We start from the raw sequence: 17,775 nt of genomic DNA on the forward strand, positions 1-17,775 counted from the left end.
TCAGTATCACCTGGGAGCTTGTCAGAAATTCAGAATCTCAGGTTCCATCTCATCCAGTAGAATCAAAATTTGCCTTTTCACCAGACCACCCAGGTGATTTGTATGCATGTTAAAGTTTGAGATGCACCCTTCTAGGAAAAATAACTGTTTTACACGGAGCACACGTTGAATCATTTAATAACCCTTGGAATTCTTAACATGCTGAACTCAGCTTGTGACTAATATGTTGTATAATACCAGCTGAAAAATAATCATTTTTCATGAGTAATCTGTAAATGGATGAGTGAATGAATGAGTGCCTAAATACCACAATGAATTTTATAGTGTCTTCATTTTTTCTTGCAAAAGTACAATAAAGCATCAGGATGAATGTTCATTTTCCTGCTGTCAGTCATCTACTCACTCTTGAGTCCTCCAAGATGGTCCCTGGCTGGAGAGTTTGAAAATCCAAAATTTCATTTCTACAGTATGCATTCGAACACCTAATTACTTCCTTAAAACTCTGCATGTAGGATCAACTACCTTCTCATAGCCACTAGCAAGGCTTGAGAACCAGAGGCTGAAGGAACACTTGGATGTAAAAATCATTTATTTAGCAAATTTTTTTTGTACCTCTCCTCGTGTAAGGCACAGATTAGGCCCAGAGAAGACATGGAGAATTTTAGCTCCTTCCTTAGTGGCACTGTGTGGGAATCAAAGATGAAATGGTATTGTCATTAACAAACTGACATTCTAAAATTTGAATAGTTGTATTATAAGGTACAATGTGATAAATTCCACCAGAAAAGAAAAGATCAAGCACCCTGGTCATTTAGAGGAAGGGGAGGCTGCCCCTGCTCTGTGCAGGAGTTAGGAGGGCAAGCAGTTTTCAACAGGAAATGTGTTATTGAGCAGTATCCCTGCAAGCTGAGATGGATGGAGTTCCGGTGAGGCCCCAGGCCTAAGGAACAGCAGCTGAGTCTAATTGTCAGGAAGGAGGCTCAGTGACCACGGTATGAGCGTGTTTGGGGGAGAGGTGATTCCAAGGAGCTTTGATGGTAACAACTAAGGCTGTGTCTGGACCCCTAGACCCTAACTCTAGAAGTGCAGTTGACTCTTGCAAAGCCTCCTTCCACCACTGAGAGCTGCTGCTCTCATCCCTGCCTTGGTGAGGATTGGTTTGGGAACTGGAGCAGTTTGGAGACAGCTATGTGCTGATGCCAGAGATGCTAGAGGAGCAAAAGCAAGATGAAGGAGCAGGGAAGTCGGGCTGATCTTACATTCCTAGTCAATGTGCACTTTCTAGAATGTAAATTCTCTAAGTCTCCTGCCTACAAAAGATCTTTAGAAAGCTGACCTTTGCCAAAGTCCTAGTAGAGCTACACACACAGAGGGTGTTGAAAAAACATCAGGTGGGAATGGCTCACAGTGTCAAGCAGCTGGCCCTCCTTTGTGCCTCCTCTGCTCAGGTATTAAAATATGCGGCCAGACTAGAGGGACTTTTGTGTGATGGACCATCATTTAAGCTTGGCTGCTGTATCCTCAGACTAGATGCTCCTCATGCTCCTGGAAACTGAGATAGACATAGAAAAGATAAATAGGAAAATCTGAACTAATTCCTGTAGGTTTTCCATGTATTTGATTTTTAGCTTGTTCTTTAGGAAGTAGGGTTTGTGGAGTTTTTTAATTTAATTTAATTTTTTTTATATGAGCAGGCTGTGTGACTTCTTCTTGCATATCTTTTTCACACACACCAGAAAAATAATAGATTCTGGATACTGTGTGTTTCTGTATATTATTTGGGTTTTTTCTGCTAGGCTCACCTGTCACTATTACTATCCATACAACTATTTCATAACACTCAGAAAGGAGCAGAAGGACATACCTAATAATTTCCCTGCCCTCCCTTACCTTTCCACCCAATTCCATGCTGGGCAGCCTCTTTTAGATGGGAAAACCGTATACATCTCAGCAGAGAAATCATCACTAACAGAAACATCTTTAAATTGGTTCTTCTCGGGTTTGATTTCTTGAAAGAGAAAATGGAAAAGTTAACACTGAAGACCTCAGGTGACTGAGATTTCTGGAGGCCACAGGAACAAATTCAATTATGCTCTGCAGTCTCTCCCAACCAAGACCTATTTGGCACTGGTTATTTTCCCCAGTTGCTTCATCTGAGCACTGATGTTTTGGTGATACCAGTGTCCACAGAAATGAGCAGTGAGATTTCACCTAAATTATGTTCAGCTCTCCACCTACTTAGATGGGGAGTTATTGTGTTCACGTGCAGTAAACATGAAAAAATGGAAAGAACAGTTCCAAAGTAGGCATTCTAAGCCATGGCACTCACCCATCTCTCATTCATATCAGAGACATTCTTAGGACCCATATTCAGACAAAAAAGATTCTGAATATTTCAAACTGTACGTTTAAAATCCAACTCAAATGTCATGACATGCCCTGCTGTGAAAGTGACAAACTCATGGCAGAATCCTTAAAATTTCTCAACACTTGTCATGATCCTAATTGCCATCAGTTCTGTGACCACTGTTTCTTCACAGAGTCAGCGTTTGAGCCATTTTACTCCAAGCTGACTTTCAGCAAAGGTATAAGAAATAAAGAATCACTATCACTCATATTAGTTTTCATTTAAATTTCATATTGTCCACAAATTGTTATCTGTGGGGTAGGGGGAAGTAGAGACAGTCCGTGCCCACATAGCCCTCATCCTTGGTTTAGTTCTATATACCAAGAAGAGAAAAACAACTAGACATTTCTGTGCTGATTTGGTTAACACTTTCTCTTCAGGTGACTCAGAACCTTCCTGATAATATTTATCTATAAGTTCCACAGGAGTCTATGATCTGTTTTATGAAAATATCCATTGGTTTCACAATTTTCCTGCAACCTGATAAATTCTCTTAGAATGATTGCATAGTTACCCAGCTGTGTGTTAACTCCTGGCCAGATACTAAAGCTAAAACCTAGCTGTTTCAACTTTAAAACTAATAATGCCACAGAGAAATTAATGCATATCTCATGTAAAAAATAAGAAAAATTAATGGCAATTAAAATGACTGATTTGTTCCAATAATTCCCTTAAATACATTACATAAAGACATTAGGTACATTAAGAAAATTGAGATTTAGGTTTTTTACTTTCAGAGAAATGGAAATTATCCTAACCCTAATATGAAGATGCTTTGGATTTTCTCATATATGTGAAATTTCACGGACTCCTGCTTTATTTCTTGGCTGCTCTGTTGTACAAAAATCACAATAAAAAAAATTTAAGTGCGCTCATCCATAGCACTCATAAAAATCAGTACCCAAAACTCTACTGATAGTAACATGCCTTCAGTTTTCGAGTTAACGCCCATCTAGATGGAGAGATGAACAAATCAGAAATGTTAAACTGAATATTTAAGCCTTACCACACAGATAATTAACCTCAAGTAATATGAGAACTTTCGTGTTTCCTTGACTTTACCTCAGGTATTAGCCACCCATAAAGTAACAGGCTGCCTCTAAACATCTCTGGCAAACAGCCGGGCAGCATTTCACATGACGTAACAAGACCTTTACTAATATGACTTCCAAAAAATTAAAAGCTAGTTTAGATTGCTGTTGCCTTTGGGTGCTTGGGGCCATTTGGAGTAGAAAGAATTCTGCAGCTAATTAGAAATGTAACACCATGAGGAAGCAGAGTTTGGCCTGCTTTCTCTTCAAGGGTTAGGCTAGAACCAGTTCTAGAGAGTCTATGTTGCAGTTTACTAAAGAGTTGGTGCCCCTTGTTTGATCCTCAACAAAGAGCATTCTAACTGGCCCTGAAATTAGACACAAGCGGGTGGAAACAAGTCTTTAAAATAATACAGATACTATCCAGATCATAATCCTAGTCTTAGTCCTGAATAAGCAAGACTAATTAATAGAAGAGGTTATGGAAGAATTAATAATAACTGACTGGCGTTTTCTAATGGTCCCAGAATAAAGTATCTTGTGATAGAATTACCTTTAACTGAAAGATGATCTGAAAGGGCTTCACTCAGTAAAAAGATGGTAATTAGCTTTGTCGACTAATCACAATTAAATCCTTAATTTTAAATAAAACATATGGGAAGAACCAGCCAGTCAGCAATGCAAAGTGCAAGGCACAGATGTACAGACAGAACCCAAGACACCATGAGCAGGAGATTGGAGGCAGCAGGAGTTAGTCCCTGAAGCTACCTCAGAAGCTCATATTTAATGAGGTCTTAGTGGGTGCTGGGCTTTGGTTAAATACTTTACCTGCATAATTTTATTTAATCCTCACAGCCATATGAGAGTCAATTGCTGTCCCTATTTCTCATATGAAGATACTGAGGTTTAGAGAGAGATGTGAAGCGGCCAGAACGCCAGCCCAGTTTGCTTGATTGCAAAGCCTGTGCTGTGCCGGCGAGGAATACAGCCAGACAGAGCCTCTGGTCACAACCCTAGGCACCATTTCCTCCTGATCCTGAAGAAGTAAAGCAGTGTTTTGTAGAGCAAGCAAGGCTTCTCTGAATTAGTGTTGATTCTACCTTTTATGGAATTGAGAAGACAACTGTTACGTGAAGGGGAACAATTCATAGTTCATGGAACTCATATTTGGCTTTCAGGACATTGGAGTGGAAAAATGAATACAAATATTCTGTTGGCACTTCTCCAACATCCTGAAAAGCACTAATTACTTCCTCCCTCCTTCAAGATTACAACAGTCCAAGGAGTGAGATTACTAACAATTGTTAGAAGCAGCTTGCCTGTATGGAGACAATGAGTACTAAGACAAAGGTACAAGAAGTCTATGAGCCCCTTTGCATACTGGTCCTCAGACAGCAAGACACTGGAACTCACAGAAAGCATGAGTCCTTCAAGAAGAAAAAATAGGCAAGAGATAGTGTGTTTCTCATTGCTTCCCACCTCCCCTTTATGATCGTTTAATCCCTTATGTCACCGCGGGAAGTAAATTCGTCATTGATGGTGAACTCTTCCCAGAAACTTCTTGTGCTTATGCTAGACTTCCTGGACACCTACTAAAGGTCACGTATTGTTTAAAAAATTAAAATCTCTTTCTTGATCTCAAATATCTGTATGTGTGTGTGTACATTCTCCACTTGGTGTATATACATCAGAGTGGAGAATTTCACAAAACACCCCAGCTCATAGTTCAGTTCCCCACTCAGTTTATCAGTGCTCCCACCAGTGTGACGGGAGGAGTCTTTTGCTTCTTTATCAATATGACAAGAGGAGAATTTGCTTGTATTGGTATCTTTACTTAAAGTGACGTGAAACCCCACCGCGTTTGTTTTGTTGGTAAAAATCCTTAAGAACCCTCCTATCTTTGACCCCATATGGAGTCCTATAATCTAGTCTCACTTGGGGCACCAGAACCTTTTAGGCCATCACTGCTGAAATTGGTACTGGAAAGGAAAATAATATCTCTCAGAAAAGTCAGAAAGACTAACAGGAAATTGTATGTGGAGAATATTAGAAACAAAAAAGCTGAGGGGGATTTTTGTGTTTCATTGTTACTCATACTTTTCAAGTTAACTCTTTGCTGTTTACAATACTCTTGTTTGCTTTGCTTTGACTCATGTTTTTGTGAATCAGCTTTAGGACTAAAGAATTGTAAAGCATTGAGAAGATAATTGTTTTTCAGAAGAGCTCCTTGGCACTCTTTATTTTATGTGTAAGATACACCATCCAAGAGGTTTTTGCATCGATGTCTAAGAAATATAAAATGATGTTGTTAGACTTTACATAGAAAACAGCACTAAGGCTAATAGCAGTTACTCATACAGAGTAGGGAGGAAATGGTTCTATTTTTATTTATATATAGTACAGATATCCCTTATTCCTTATTTCTAAGTAAATTCCATGTACACATTTCCTAATGGGTACAATGCGTAAAGTAGAGGTAAATGATTGGAAACCAAGAGGACAGAGGATAAAAGTAATTTTGCCAGGAAAAGCACTTACAATTAATTCCTAATTTGACTTTGAGCTTTTGAGAGAGCAAAATAAGGGAAAGAAAATGAGGGTTACATCATTCTTATTATGAAGATCACCAAAAGAAACAAATGCTTTTCTGGCAATAAATGCTAGTAGAAATTGGTCACTCAGATTCTTACATAAGGGTTATTTGAAAAACTCTTACTTAACTTTCAGTAACTTCAATTAAAATTATATTACAGGAATAAAGCTTAAAAGATCAGAGGAAGGAAGAGTTAACATATCTTTCTCAGATATATGTTTTGTAAATTTGCTTTTGGTAGGTACTGGAGAACATGCATTCAAGGTTTTAATATCCCAACAAAGATCTGATGTAGCAAAACTGACATTTTGCTCTGAAAACCAATGGGCTTGTATTTGTGGCCAAAGAGAGAGTCACTCCAATCCACAGAGTGGCCTTCAGAGGTTATCTATGCATAGGGTCAAAAGTCTTTCTGACTCTCTGTATTTAATGCATGAAACAGAAACCACTCTAGGTATTTCCAGCAGAAAGGGATTTAGTACAGGAAACCAGATGATCATACAATAATTGGCAGGGCTAGAAAAGCATAAGTCAGGGGATTGCCACAGGTGTTTTGGTTTCATGGTCAGCTGTGAACCAGCTTTTAGGAACTTACTGCTACTACTCATACATCTGTTGCAATGAACATGGCTGCTTCCGACTCATGAAGCTGCTGACTAAGAGAAATGTAGAGTCCAGAGCTTAGATGTCAGCTGCCACTCTTGCAAAAAGACAGCCTTCAACTTCCACCTGCTTTCCACATCTCTTCCAAGCGCGTATCATAATACATCCAGAATCCTAGCTGCTGAGGAATCTGAAAAATGCAAATTTTATCCTCAGCCCTTCAGTACAGGGGAGGGAGACAGAGAGTGAGATATAAATGGATGCCAAATGCCCAAAGACAATATATAGTACATTTCCCCCAAAGAGATTTTATTCTTCCCACATCCTTGCTGAGACCTTCAAGTTCTGTGCCATAGAACATGGAAGATGTTATTTTCTCCATAATAAAGATGGACCACAGTGGGTAAGGATGGGTCAGAGTAGGTCAGAATGCGTCAGTGTTGACCATTGGGAGCCTATGTGGTTCCTGAACTGACCTTGCATCTCCTTGGCCCAGGATGCTGGGTCCCCGAACAGACCCAGCCATTCTTGTCAATACTGTTTTGCAGCAAGTGAGTTACATGCTTTGAGGATGAATCCTAATATAAAGGATCAATTACTTTAATGAATGTTATTTGTTTAATGAATAATATTTGCTAACGACAGCAATTTATTTTTAACAGAGCTTATCTTAAACTACTGGTTTTTAGAGTAAAGGGCCAACAGGTTTAATGGCTTCTTAAAGCCATTCAAGTGATGGTACAGATATGTGTCTTATGTTTGTTGTGGTAGATATAAATCAGCTCTTCTTGTCTGAGTCAAGTTATTTAGATTTGTTTAAAGAAATGACCTGTAAACTTAACCTTCTTTCTACCATTTACATTTTGTAAAGAAAATCATTCTTGCCTCCTCTGGTTCTGACAGGAGAATTGGAAACAGGATTTGAAGGTCATTAGCAGTTTAGATAGCTTAGACTCCATAAGTGCCCCCATCTATAATAGAGTAGAACGTGACTCTATTCTACATAATCTGAAATCTCAAATGTAAACATTCATATCAGAGATATGGCTGACAGCCCCAGAACAAGCTCAGTGTTGACAAAAGTTAGCAAGGAAAATGAAATGTCTAGGAAGCAGATCGACCTACCAACAGAAATGACCCCTCTGGTGAATAATAGTAATTATTACACCACAGATGTGATAATACTAAACCTCTTTACTCGATAATTTTAATCAAGTGTAGTACATGGGATTTGGGGAGATTTTTCATTATTAATATGGCTTTTCCTCATTTAAATGCAGATTCTCTTGCCAACTTTGCTTGGTAAAAATCAGATTCACCATGTTACTTTCAGATATGCTGTCTAGAAGAGTTTGTCTTTTTGAAAAGCAAGGGATTACCATGTTTTATTAATTTGCTTTTATTTCCTAATTTAATATATTTAGGTTTTAGGAAGACTTTCTTATCAAATAGCATAATTGCTGACTTGGAAAATCATTTCCCACACTACTAAGTCTTTAGTGTAAGGTGGCAAATACCTATCTCTAAATGGTCTCCAAAGACCATGCTTGCCCAATGGAGTGCACAAAATAATACCTTAAGATGTAGGGTAGGGAAAGATCCTTAGATGTTCGCTTTAGATTTATTTTTATTCTTATGTCATACTTTTCTCATTTTTTGTGTCTCTTTTGTAATATATGTATAAGTCCAACAGTATATATATTTAGCTATAAATAAATATGCATACATTTGAAGTTTGTGCTCAAACAGTATTTTTAACAATAGAGGTGCAAAATCAAGAATTCTGAGGACTAACGTCTGCGTAAATTTCTGTCTGTCTACAAAAGCTGCTGTAGTCCATCCTATTCTCAGACTTAAATTAATCAAGAGCTCAGCAAACATCTTATGTCGAATTTTTAATTTTTTAATGGATATAAGAAGATGAATCTTAAAGTCAGAAAATTACAGAATTTTACTTCTGGAATGGAACTAGAGATAATCTGTCCAACCTCCTCATTTTTCTTTCAAGGAAAATTTAACCTGGAGAGGTTAAGTGACAGTGTGACCTCCACTTGCCCAATGGTGAAAAAGAGCTGGTGATTTTTCTATAGCCATCAAATCCCTGCCCACGCTTACTCGAGTCATAACATGAACACAGCTGATTTTGGTGCCTGTCACCAGCCATGTATGTGATATCGACTTCTAATCAAATGCTACTGTGTGTGTCTGCTGCAGTATCCATGGCAGTTGCATGATCTCTGCAATACTCTTAGTTCAGAAAAGGCCAAAGAATGCATCTCAGGCTAAGATCACATAGTTTTCACTCATCATTAACATTTATATTCCCTATCCTTTCCAACTGAAATCTTTGGGCCTAGCCTTTCTGGCCCTGGATCTTAAGTTTATGCAAATTTGTATAACTGCTTTTGCTTATTCTTGGAAATGTGTCGATTCGTTGGATTAAAATAAACAGATTAAATTATAACAATAACTGTGTGAGGTTAACTTTATATTACAAGGCCATTGCAATGTCTCTTTTGGCTTCCAACATTTGTGCTCTTTATTTGGCTTAGTGGTTAAAGAATACTAACTTTATAGAATTAGGGGCTTTCTGTCTCAAGGCTAGCTATGTATTGCTTTCATTTGCCTCGACCCACATGATACCTCACTCTCCATGGCCACCCATGCTGGTTTCAGATTCATCCTGGGATAGCATTCCAAGCTCTTGTCCTCCCTCTCCTCTTAGAAGAGCTGATTCCTCCAGGGCACCAAGAGAAACTAAGGTGGCCCTCTCCTGGAACTGCTCTTCTGAGCTGATCAGCGCTTTCCCCATAATTAGATTCCTGCTCGAGCTTTCTGCAGTCCTTGACATTTGGCCATTTACTTTTTGACGCTGCCTTTTCCTTCAGATTCTCTTACAAAGTCCTCACCTTGTTCTCCTCTTTTCTTTCTCACAAGATTGGCTTAATCTCCTTCAAAGATTCCTGTCTTCTTTGCATCTCATTGTGTGATCACGCCTCAAGGTTCCACCATAAGCCACCTCCCCGCTTCTTTTAGTTGAAATCCCTTCCAGCCATAGAATATCAGCAATCACCAGTCTCTATCTCCAGAAAAGATTATTTCAGGCTTCCATGTAAAGCCTCAAATTCCTTCTATATGTACCTGACAAGAAGTCTCAAGGTCAATATCTTTTACCACAAACTAAGTCCTTCTTACTTCTCTCATAGGTGGCACCATTTCCTCAGTCTCTTAAGCTCAAAACCTTGTTTTACAAAGATTCTTCTCCTTACCACCTACATCTAATTAGTTACAATATCCTGTTAACTTTTCATTTGAAATACTTCTGAATTCCAACCTTTCCATTCTAGATGGTGATACCCCTCTTCAGAACTGCACTGTTCCATCATGGTCAGCAAGGTAGAGTGAAATCCCTAAGAGCTATCTGCTACAAAATAGCAGAGGAAAAACCTGACCCAGGGGAAGGCCTGGATCAGCTGCTTGAGGTCAAACATGAGGTAATAAAACGTGCACCATCCAATGAAATAAATAGCCTTGAATATGGACTGTGCCAGGCCACATCATTAGGACACTTCAACTCCAAACAGCCTAGAATCTGAGAGTCCTAGAGCAAATTCATGAGTGGGAAATCTAATCCAAAGCCATATGGATTTACAAGAAGCAAGGCAGAGTAACTAGGACCAAAGCCAGCTGGGTGAATTGCTGTATATATCACTCATCATGAAGGAAGGCTTATGAAGGTCAGAAGCTCTGCCCCAGGTTCAAAAGACAGGTCCTTTGAAAGGCATGCACTTCTGCCCTTTAAAAAAAATCTCCAATTATCATGCCAGAATGGCCTCTTAACTCTTTTCCTTAACTTGGTTCTCTCCCCAAGAAATAGGGTTATCTCTAAATCCTCTTCCATTCAGTCTTGATTCCTGAGCCCCTAAACCTCCTCACTTACTAAACTAGCTCTTGAAAAAATACCTCTTTTGCAAAATGCTATCGATTTTGTCCTTCTGAAATTTATCAGATCACCTTAAAAAACTACTTTCAGCACCTATGAGCAAAAGTAATCATGAAATATCCAACTATGAATGTGATTATTAGCATGTGCTCTTTTGTATAACTAGATAACTTGATTATCCTGTGCTTTTTCATTTAAGTTGGTTTGAGCAGATTTTGATAAAATCAAAATTGGATTTTAAGAAAGAACAGTAAATGTCAATGAGCTATGAAGAATCAGTCGATATATGTCCAAGCCCAAATATGTGGTATCCTCTTGAAAAATTTATAACAAAACTACAAAGGCAATAGTTACCCCACCTATAGGAAACCTGTGGAAAAAAATTTATTATGCAAAATGTTCCTAATGAGTGCCTCTTTAAAAATCTCTTCAGAACACATCAGATGTTTTATTTTAGTCTCAAGAATTAACTACGACAGAATATGTACACAGAACTCTTACTCAGGAGTAAGCTCTTCAAGGCCAGTGAATATGTCCTTCATGTCTTTGAATCAGTGCAGCAAATACAGTCATATGACCAATAACTATATTCAGAAATCAGTTCTCTGGGACTTACTAGCCCTGTTATCATCAATGAATTACTTAGTCTCTGTAGACCTCAGTTTCTTCGTTGATAAATTGTAATGATAATCTCTATCCTACAAAGTTGTTGAGAGGATTGGATAAGATTTTGTATGTGATGTGTCTGGCTCAGCATCTGGCCCACAGTAAATATGTATTGAGTTCACTCTCTATGTCAGTCTCTGTGTGTAATGGTAAGAATACAGCTGTGAAATGGACAGCGTGGGGTCTGTGCTCTCAGAGACCACGCAGCCTTTTGGGATTCACGCTCTGATGGACAAAGGACAAGGTGTTGAGGGAATATCCAGGAGGTGCCTGATGTGAACCTGGGGGCTCCAGGCAGGCTTCAGAGACTGGAAGGATGAGAAAGAGTAGGCTAGATAGGGAATGTAGGGTGTGCATGTGTGTGCGTGTGGGTGTGGGTGTGTATTTTGTGTAATCCACTTTAGTAATATGTATGTGAAATTGAGACTGTTCACCAGGAAGTTTTAATTCCTCTGTGGATGGTAAATGTTTTATAGCAATTTAAACCTTTAAATGTGGCATAACTAGATAGCTCTTTCCCAAGATATTTTTCTAATCTAACTCCTCCTGCACTGCTCAGAACTCCTCCTACTCAAAACAAGTTAAGTTGACAAGCCTAGAATTGGCAAACAGTACCTAATTACATTAAACAACACTTGTTGCTCCCAGAAGCAAATTAACATGTTTATTATTAATTTTCACTGAATTATACTTAGCACCAACCCCTTACCTTTATGAAGAAAAACACACTGCTCCCCCATACCACCCCACCTTGTCAAATCGACAGAAACATTTGAGGTAATCACACTTGTTGCTGGTTTTGACTTCGGAACTTAGTCTTAATGATAGACATTTTTATTATTATTTTATCGTTATTTCATATACTAACAAATAAGGTTCTTCGTGGTCTGGATTTAGCACAGAGAATCCTAAAATGTCTGAAAAGGAAAAGGAAAGTTGGAAATTAACCAGTTGGGTGAGCTGGAGTCTGCTGCTGGCTGCAGCCTGCACTCCCAATTGCACATTTGGCTGGAGCACACCCAGCGAGGTACGGCAGAGCCAACACCAGCCACCAGCCTCTCCTCCAGGGGCTCGGAGAACCCCTATCCCACCTAGGAGACTTTCCTGACACACCTTTGTTCTTCTGCCCTCACAGTGACCTCAAGGCCTCGCAGACGAGAAGCGTTTTTTCTTCTCCTATACACTTTCAGCTTCTCTTAAACTAACAAGAGGGCTTTATTTTAAAGATGCAAGTTGAGGCCCTGAGAAATTAGGAAACTGACTTCAGGTTCCAGAGCTATAGTTAATGGATCAACCAGGATTAAAACCCAGGGTTCCTGAAGCCCAGTCCTGTGTGGCCCCGTCATGTCACTGCCTTGCACCCAGCCTGGGTCCACAAGGAGCAGCCCTGGTCGGTCCTGGAGGGGTCAGGCTTGGTAGCCCATCCATGGGGGAATTCCTTCCTAGTAGTTCTTGGGCTATTGATGTGTTTTTCTAAATCTCCAGGAAAATCTGTTAAGAAATTAGGAAAACTGGAAAAATTATTCTGATTCTCCTGCAAGAACTAAAATGTAGCTGTCAATATAAAGATGTTACTGATTTGAAGAGCTCCACTGACATCAGGTCAAAAGCAGGAGCAGGGAATGTGAATACAAACAGTCGAAGGTTAAGGTTGACCAGAATCTCAGGGAATGGGAACAGGAGCACAGAGGGAAGAAGAGGTCACAGTCTAATCAGTCAGTTTGGCTTGTAGCTGTTGCTATGTTATAAGTGAACATTTACAGTGCTGGCTGGTGCTAACAGTGAGTCATGCTTGCAAATAAAATAAATGTTAGTACATTTATATACACAGAATACCTTAAACAAGTCCTATGAGTGGTATCCCAAGAAATAACAAGTTTGGGAAGCAATACGAGTTTTTAAATTGGCAATTGAGAGACATGGTTCTGCATAGTGTTGAGAGATTTGAGTGTTATGTTGTTTGAATACTACCCAATAGTGTTCGCTGGCATTTTACAGCATTTGAATATTTGCTATAGGCAAAATAAGTTCTTTGTAAATACTTCCAAACTTGATATTTCTTACTCATTACGGGCATACTTTGTTTTATTGTTCTTTGCTTTATTGAGCTTCTCAGATACTGCACGTTTTACAAATTGAAGGTTTCTGGCAACCCTGCGTGGAGCAAGTCTACCAGCATCATTTTTCCAACAGCATTTGCTCACTTCCTGCCTCTGTGTCATATTTTGCTAATCTCACAATATTTCAGACTTTTCATTATTATTATATTTGTTATGGTGATCTGTGACAAGTGATCTTTGATGTTACTATTGCAAAAATATTATGACTCACTGAAGATTTAGATGATGGTTAGCATTTTTTATTAATAGAGTATTTTTGAATTAAGGTATGTATATTGTTTTTTAGACAATAAGGTTTTGCACACTTACTAGACTACAGTATAGTGTAAACATAACTTTTTTTTTTTTTTTTGTGGTACGCGGACCTCTCACTGTTGTGGCCTCTCCCGTTGCGGAGCACAGGCTCCGGACGCGCAGGCTCAGCGGCCATGGCTCACGGGCCTAGCCACTCCGTGGCATGTGGGATCTTCCCGGACTGGGGTACGAACCCATGTCCCCTGCATCGGCAGGCGGACTCTCAACCACTGTGCCACCAGGGAAGCCCTAATCATAACTTTTATATGTACTGGGAAACCAAAAAATTCATGTGGCTCACTTTATTGTGCTCTTCCCTTCATTGTGGTGGTCTGGAACTGAACCCACCGTATCTCCAAGTTATGCCTGTAAAATAAATTTTTTAAATATCCATAATATTGTGAGTAAAGAATACAAAAAATGTGGGAAGTATTTTAAAGATAAAAACAAGTTATACTTTCAGGAATTCCTGACAATTCCTGGGAATTTTGATCTTTCATTCCTGAATCCCAAAGATTACAATCTAATCCAACAAACTGTGGAACTATAAGAATATTCCCTTGGCATATAAACATTTATATTTTATAAAATTATCTTCACATGATGCCACATGGTGCCAAAAGTAGGGTACAGAAATGAAAATAAACCATTTAGTTAGAAAAGAAGCTTAGGTATATTGCTTTTTAGATTCCATATCTAGATATTCAGTTTGACCAATCACTCTTCTGGCTCACAGTTTTACAAATCTTGAGAAGAATAACAAAGCAGAGGCCTTCAGAAAAAAAACAAATCCACATTAAGAGCAAGATTATGAATTCCCTTTATTTTTCATGAAAGTTCTCTAATGAGTAATAAAACACTAAAAAACAATAAACAAAAGAACAGGTTAATATTTCAGGAATACCTTACTATGTAATGAGGTTAATATCTTTAATATATAATGAGTTTTCACAAATCAATAAGAAAAAGCAATAACTTTAATTTTAAAGAGAAGGCAAAAAATATACAGGCAGTTTGTGAAGGAAGAAACACAAATGTACAACAAAGGCAAGTTCAACACAACTAAGGAGTTAATAAAAGCTAAAACAATATACTATTTTTTAACATATCAGATTAGTAAAAGTTTTAAATATGATAATACTCCATATTGGTAAAGGTATGGGAAAAACAAGCACTCTAACACATAATACGAGGATTTTTTAAATTTCCTTTTTCATTTCTTCATTTATGCATTGATTGTTTAGTTGCCTGTTGTTTAGCCTCCACAGATTTGTATTTTTTCCAATTTTGTCCCTGTAATTTATTTCTAGTTCTATACCATTGTAATCAGAAAAGATATTTGATATTATTTCAGTCTTCTTAAATTTGTTGAGACTTGTTCTGTGGCCTAACATGTGATCTATCCTGGAAAATGTTCCATGTGCACTTGAAAAGAATGTGTATTCTGTTGTAGTTTGATAAAATGTTCTGTATGTATCTATTGAGCTCATTAGTATAATGTGTCATTGAAGGCCAGTGTTTCCTTTTTGCTTCTGTCCAGATGATCTATCCATTGATTGATCTTAACAATTTTGTGGGGGGGCAACAAAAGCAAAAGTAAACAAGTGGGGCTACATCACACTAAAAAGCTTTTGCACAGTGAAGGAAACCAGCAACAAAATGAAAAAGCAACCTACTGAATGGGAGAAAATATTTGCAAACTATATATCCAATAAGGAGTGGATATCCAAAATATATGAAGAACTTATACAACTCAATATCAAAAAAAACCAAACAACCCAATTAAAAATGGGCAGAGGATCTGAATAGACATTTTTAAAGAAGACATACAGATAACCAATGAACACATAAAAAGATGTTCAACATCACTGATCATCAGGGAAATATAAATCAAAATCATGGTGAGATACCACCTTACACCTGTTAGAATAGGTATTATCAAAAAGACAAAAAATAAGTGTTGGTGAGGATATGGAGAAAAGGGAACCCTTATATACTATTGGTGGGAATGTAAATTGGTATAGCCACAATGGAAAACAGTAAGGAGCTTTCTCAAAAATTAAAAAACTGGAACTACCATATGGTCCAGCGATTCCACTTCTGGGTGTTTATCTGAAGAAAACGGAAATACTAATTCCAAATGATATATGTACTCCAATGTTCACTGAAGCACTATTTACAATAGCCAAGATATGGAAGCAGCCTAAGTGCCCATCGATAGATGAATGGATAAGGAAGATGTTTATATATATATATATATATATATATATATATATATATATAATATATATATTACTATATATATAAATACTATATATAGTATTCTATATACTATACATACTATACTATTTATAGAGTATAATATATACTATATATTATTATATATAAATATATATATTATATAAATATTATAAATATATATATTACTCAACCATAAAAATGAATTAAATCTTGCCATTTGCTACAACATGGGTGGACCTAGAGGGTATTATGCTTAGTGAAATAAGTCAGAGAAAGACAAATACCATATGATTTAACTTACATGTGGAATCTAAAAGACAAAACAAATGAAACAAAACAGATTCATAGATAACAGAGAACAAACTGGTGGTTGCCATAGAAGAGGTGGTTGGGGAGTTAGGCAAAACCAGTGAAGTGGATTAAGAGGTACAAACTTCTAGCTGTAAGGTAAATAAGTCACGGGGATGTCATGTACAGTATAGAGAATACAGTCAATAGTATTGTAGTAACTCTGTATGGTGACAGATTGCAACTAGACTTATCATGTTGATCATTTCATAATGTATAAAAATATTGAATCAGTGTCGTACACCTGAAACTAATATAATATTGTAGGGCAATTATAATTCAATAAAAAAATGAGTGATAACCATGTTTCTGAGCAAAATTAGCCTAATACATCAAAATCTTTAAAAATTGCATTCCTTTTTTCCCAGAATTTTTTATTTAAAAATTTTCCTAAGGAAACAATTGGACAAGAAGACAAAGAAGTATCTACAGAATGTTCCGTATGGCCCTGTTTGTAATACCAAGACTTTAGAAACAGCCTTAATACCTAATAATAATAAACTGGTTAAATGAATCATGGTAATCCATAAAACAGAACGCCTAGGAGAGAAGTGTACAAATAGTACATTAAATACTAATAGTACAATAAGGATATTATGATCCCATTTCTGTAAATAAAAAGTGTGGTTATGGGCATATAGATGCAACAAATACCTCTGGAAATAAGTTTATATACCAAGAAATGTTTGTTGAATGAATGAGCCAATAAATATGTTAGCAGTGGTTACCTCCAGGTATCAGTATTATGGGTAATTGTGTGTGTTCTGCTGATTTACATGTTAAATTTTCCTAAAAATTAAGTGGATTCATTTTATTTAATTTTAAGGAAATGTTTTTTTTAATGTAAAGCACTGAGAGGAACTAAATGAATTCAGAGCTCTGGCTTTCTTCTATTATAGGTGAAAGAATGCAGAGGATAAATGTGCCTGGAGTCTTAAGAAAACTGACGATTGATCTGCTAAATGGATGAAAGAATTTATTCACATAAAAATCCTGCCTTTGAAACTAAGGTCAGTCAAAACTCTAGATTCTGAATATATGCAGGTTATGCAAGTAAAACCTGCCTGAAGGTAGCTTTGGTTTGACACACCCAATTTTAAGAAACATCATTTTGTACTGAAGACAAAGTTTGCCTTTTTGATATCATTCCTCCTTTTTCTTCAACCTACACTGGCTTTCTCAGTCATGTTTGAACCTCTCTCCCTTCACCTACATGGCAAAATGCCAAAGTCCTAGATTCTACTCAAAAGGAAGATTTTACTGACTTGGAGTACAAGTTTTCTTAAAGCAATATAGATCCTCCACATTCACCCTCAGATTGTATGAAAATAGGAAAAACTGTATGAAACCAAAAATCCAGAACATGTGTCAGAAATCAGATCCCATCTTAACAAATATCATCATTAACTGAAGTCTGGATAACTAGCAGGCTTCTTCCCTATGGTTAGAGCAAAGTTAATTATGCATAGTGTGTAGAATTGTACAGAGCACCAAGAATACAGAAATGAACAAGAAACAACCTTCAAATT

At 37.5% G+C, this 17,775-nt stretch overlaps 1 long non-coding RNA gene across 1 annotated transcript in view; it reads left to right on the plus strand.

The window, feature by feature from the left end:
• The window catches only part of LOC116759575, a 210,966-nt gene extending 193,723 nt beyond the window's left edge, over positions 1–17,243 (plus strand). The window contains exon 3 of the long non-coding RNA XR_004351477.1: positions 17,146–17,243. This is a non-coding gene — a long non-coding RNA (uncharacterized LOC116759575). The remainder of the gene's footprint in view (positions 1–17,145) is intronic.
• Positions 17,244–17,775: the final 532 nt, after the last annotated feature.

Source organism: Phocoena sinus, chromosome 9 (assembly GCF_008692025.1).
Source record: "Phocoena sinus isolate mPhoSin1 chromosome 9, mPhoSin1.pri, whole genome shotgun sequence".
Classification (NCBI taxonomy): Eukaryota; Metazoa; Chordata; class Mammalia; order Artiodactyla; family Phocoenidae; genus Phocoena; species Phocoena sinus.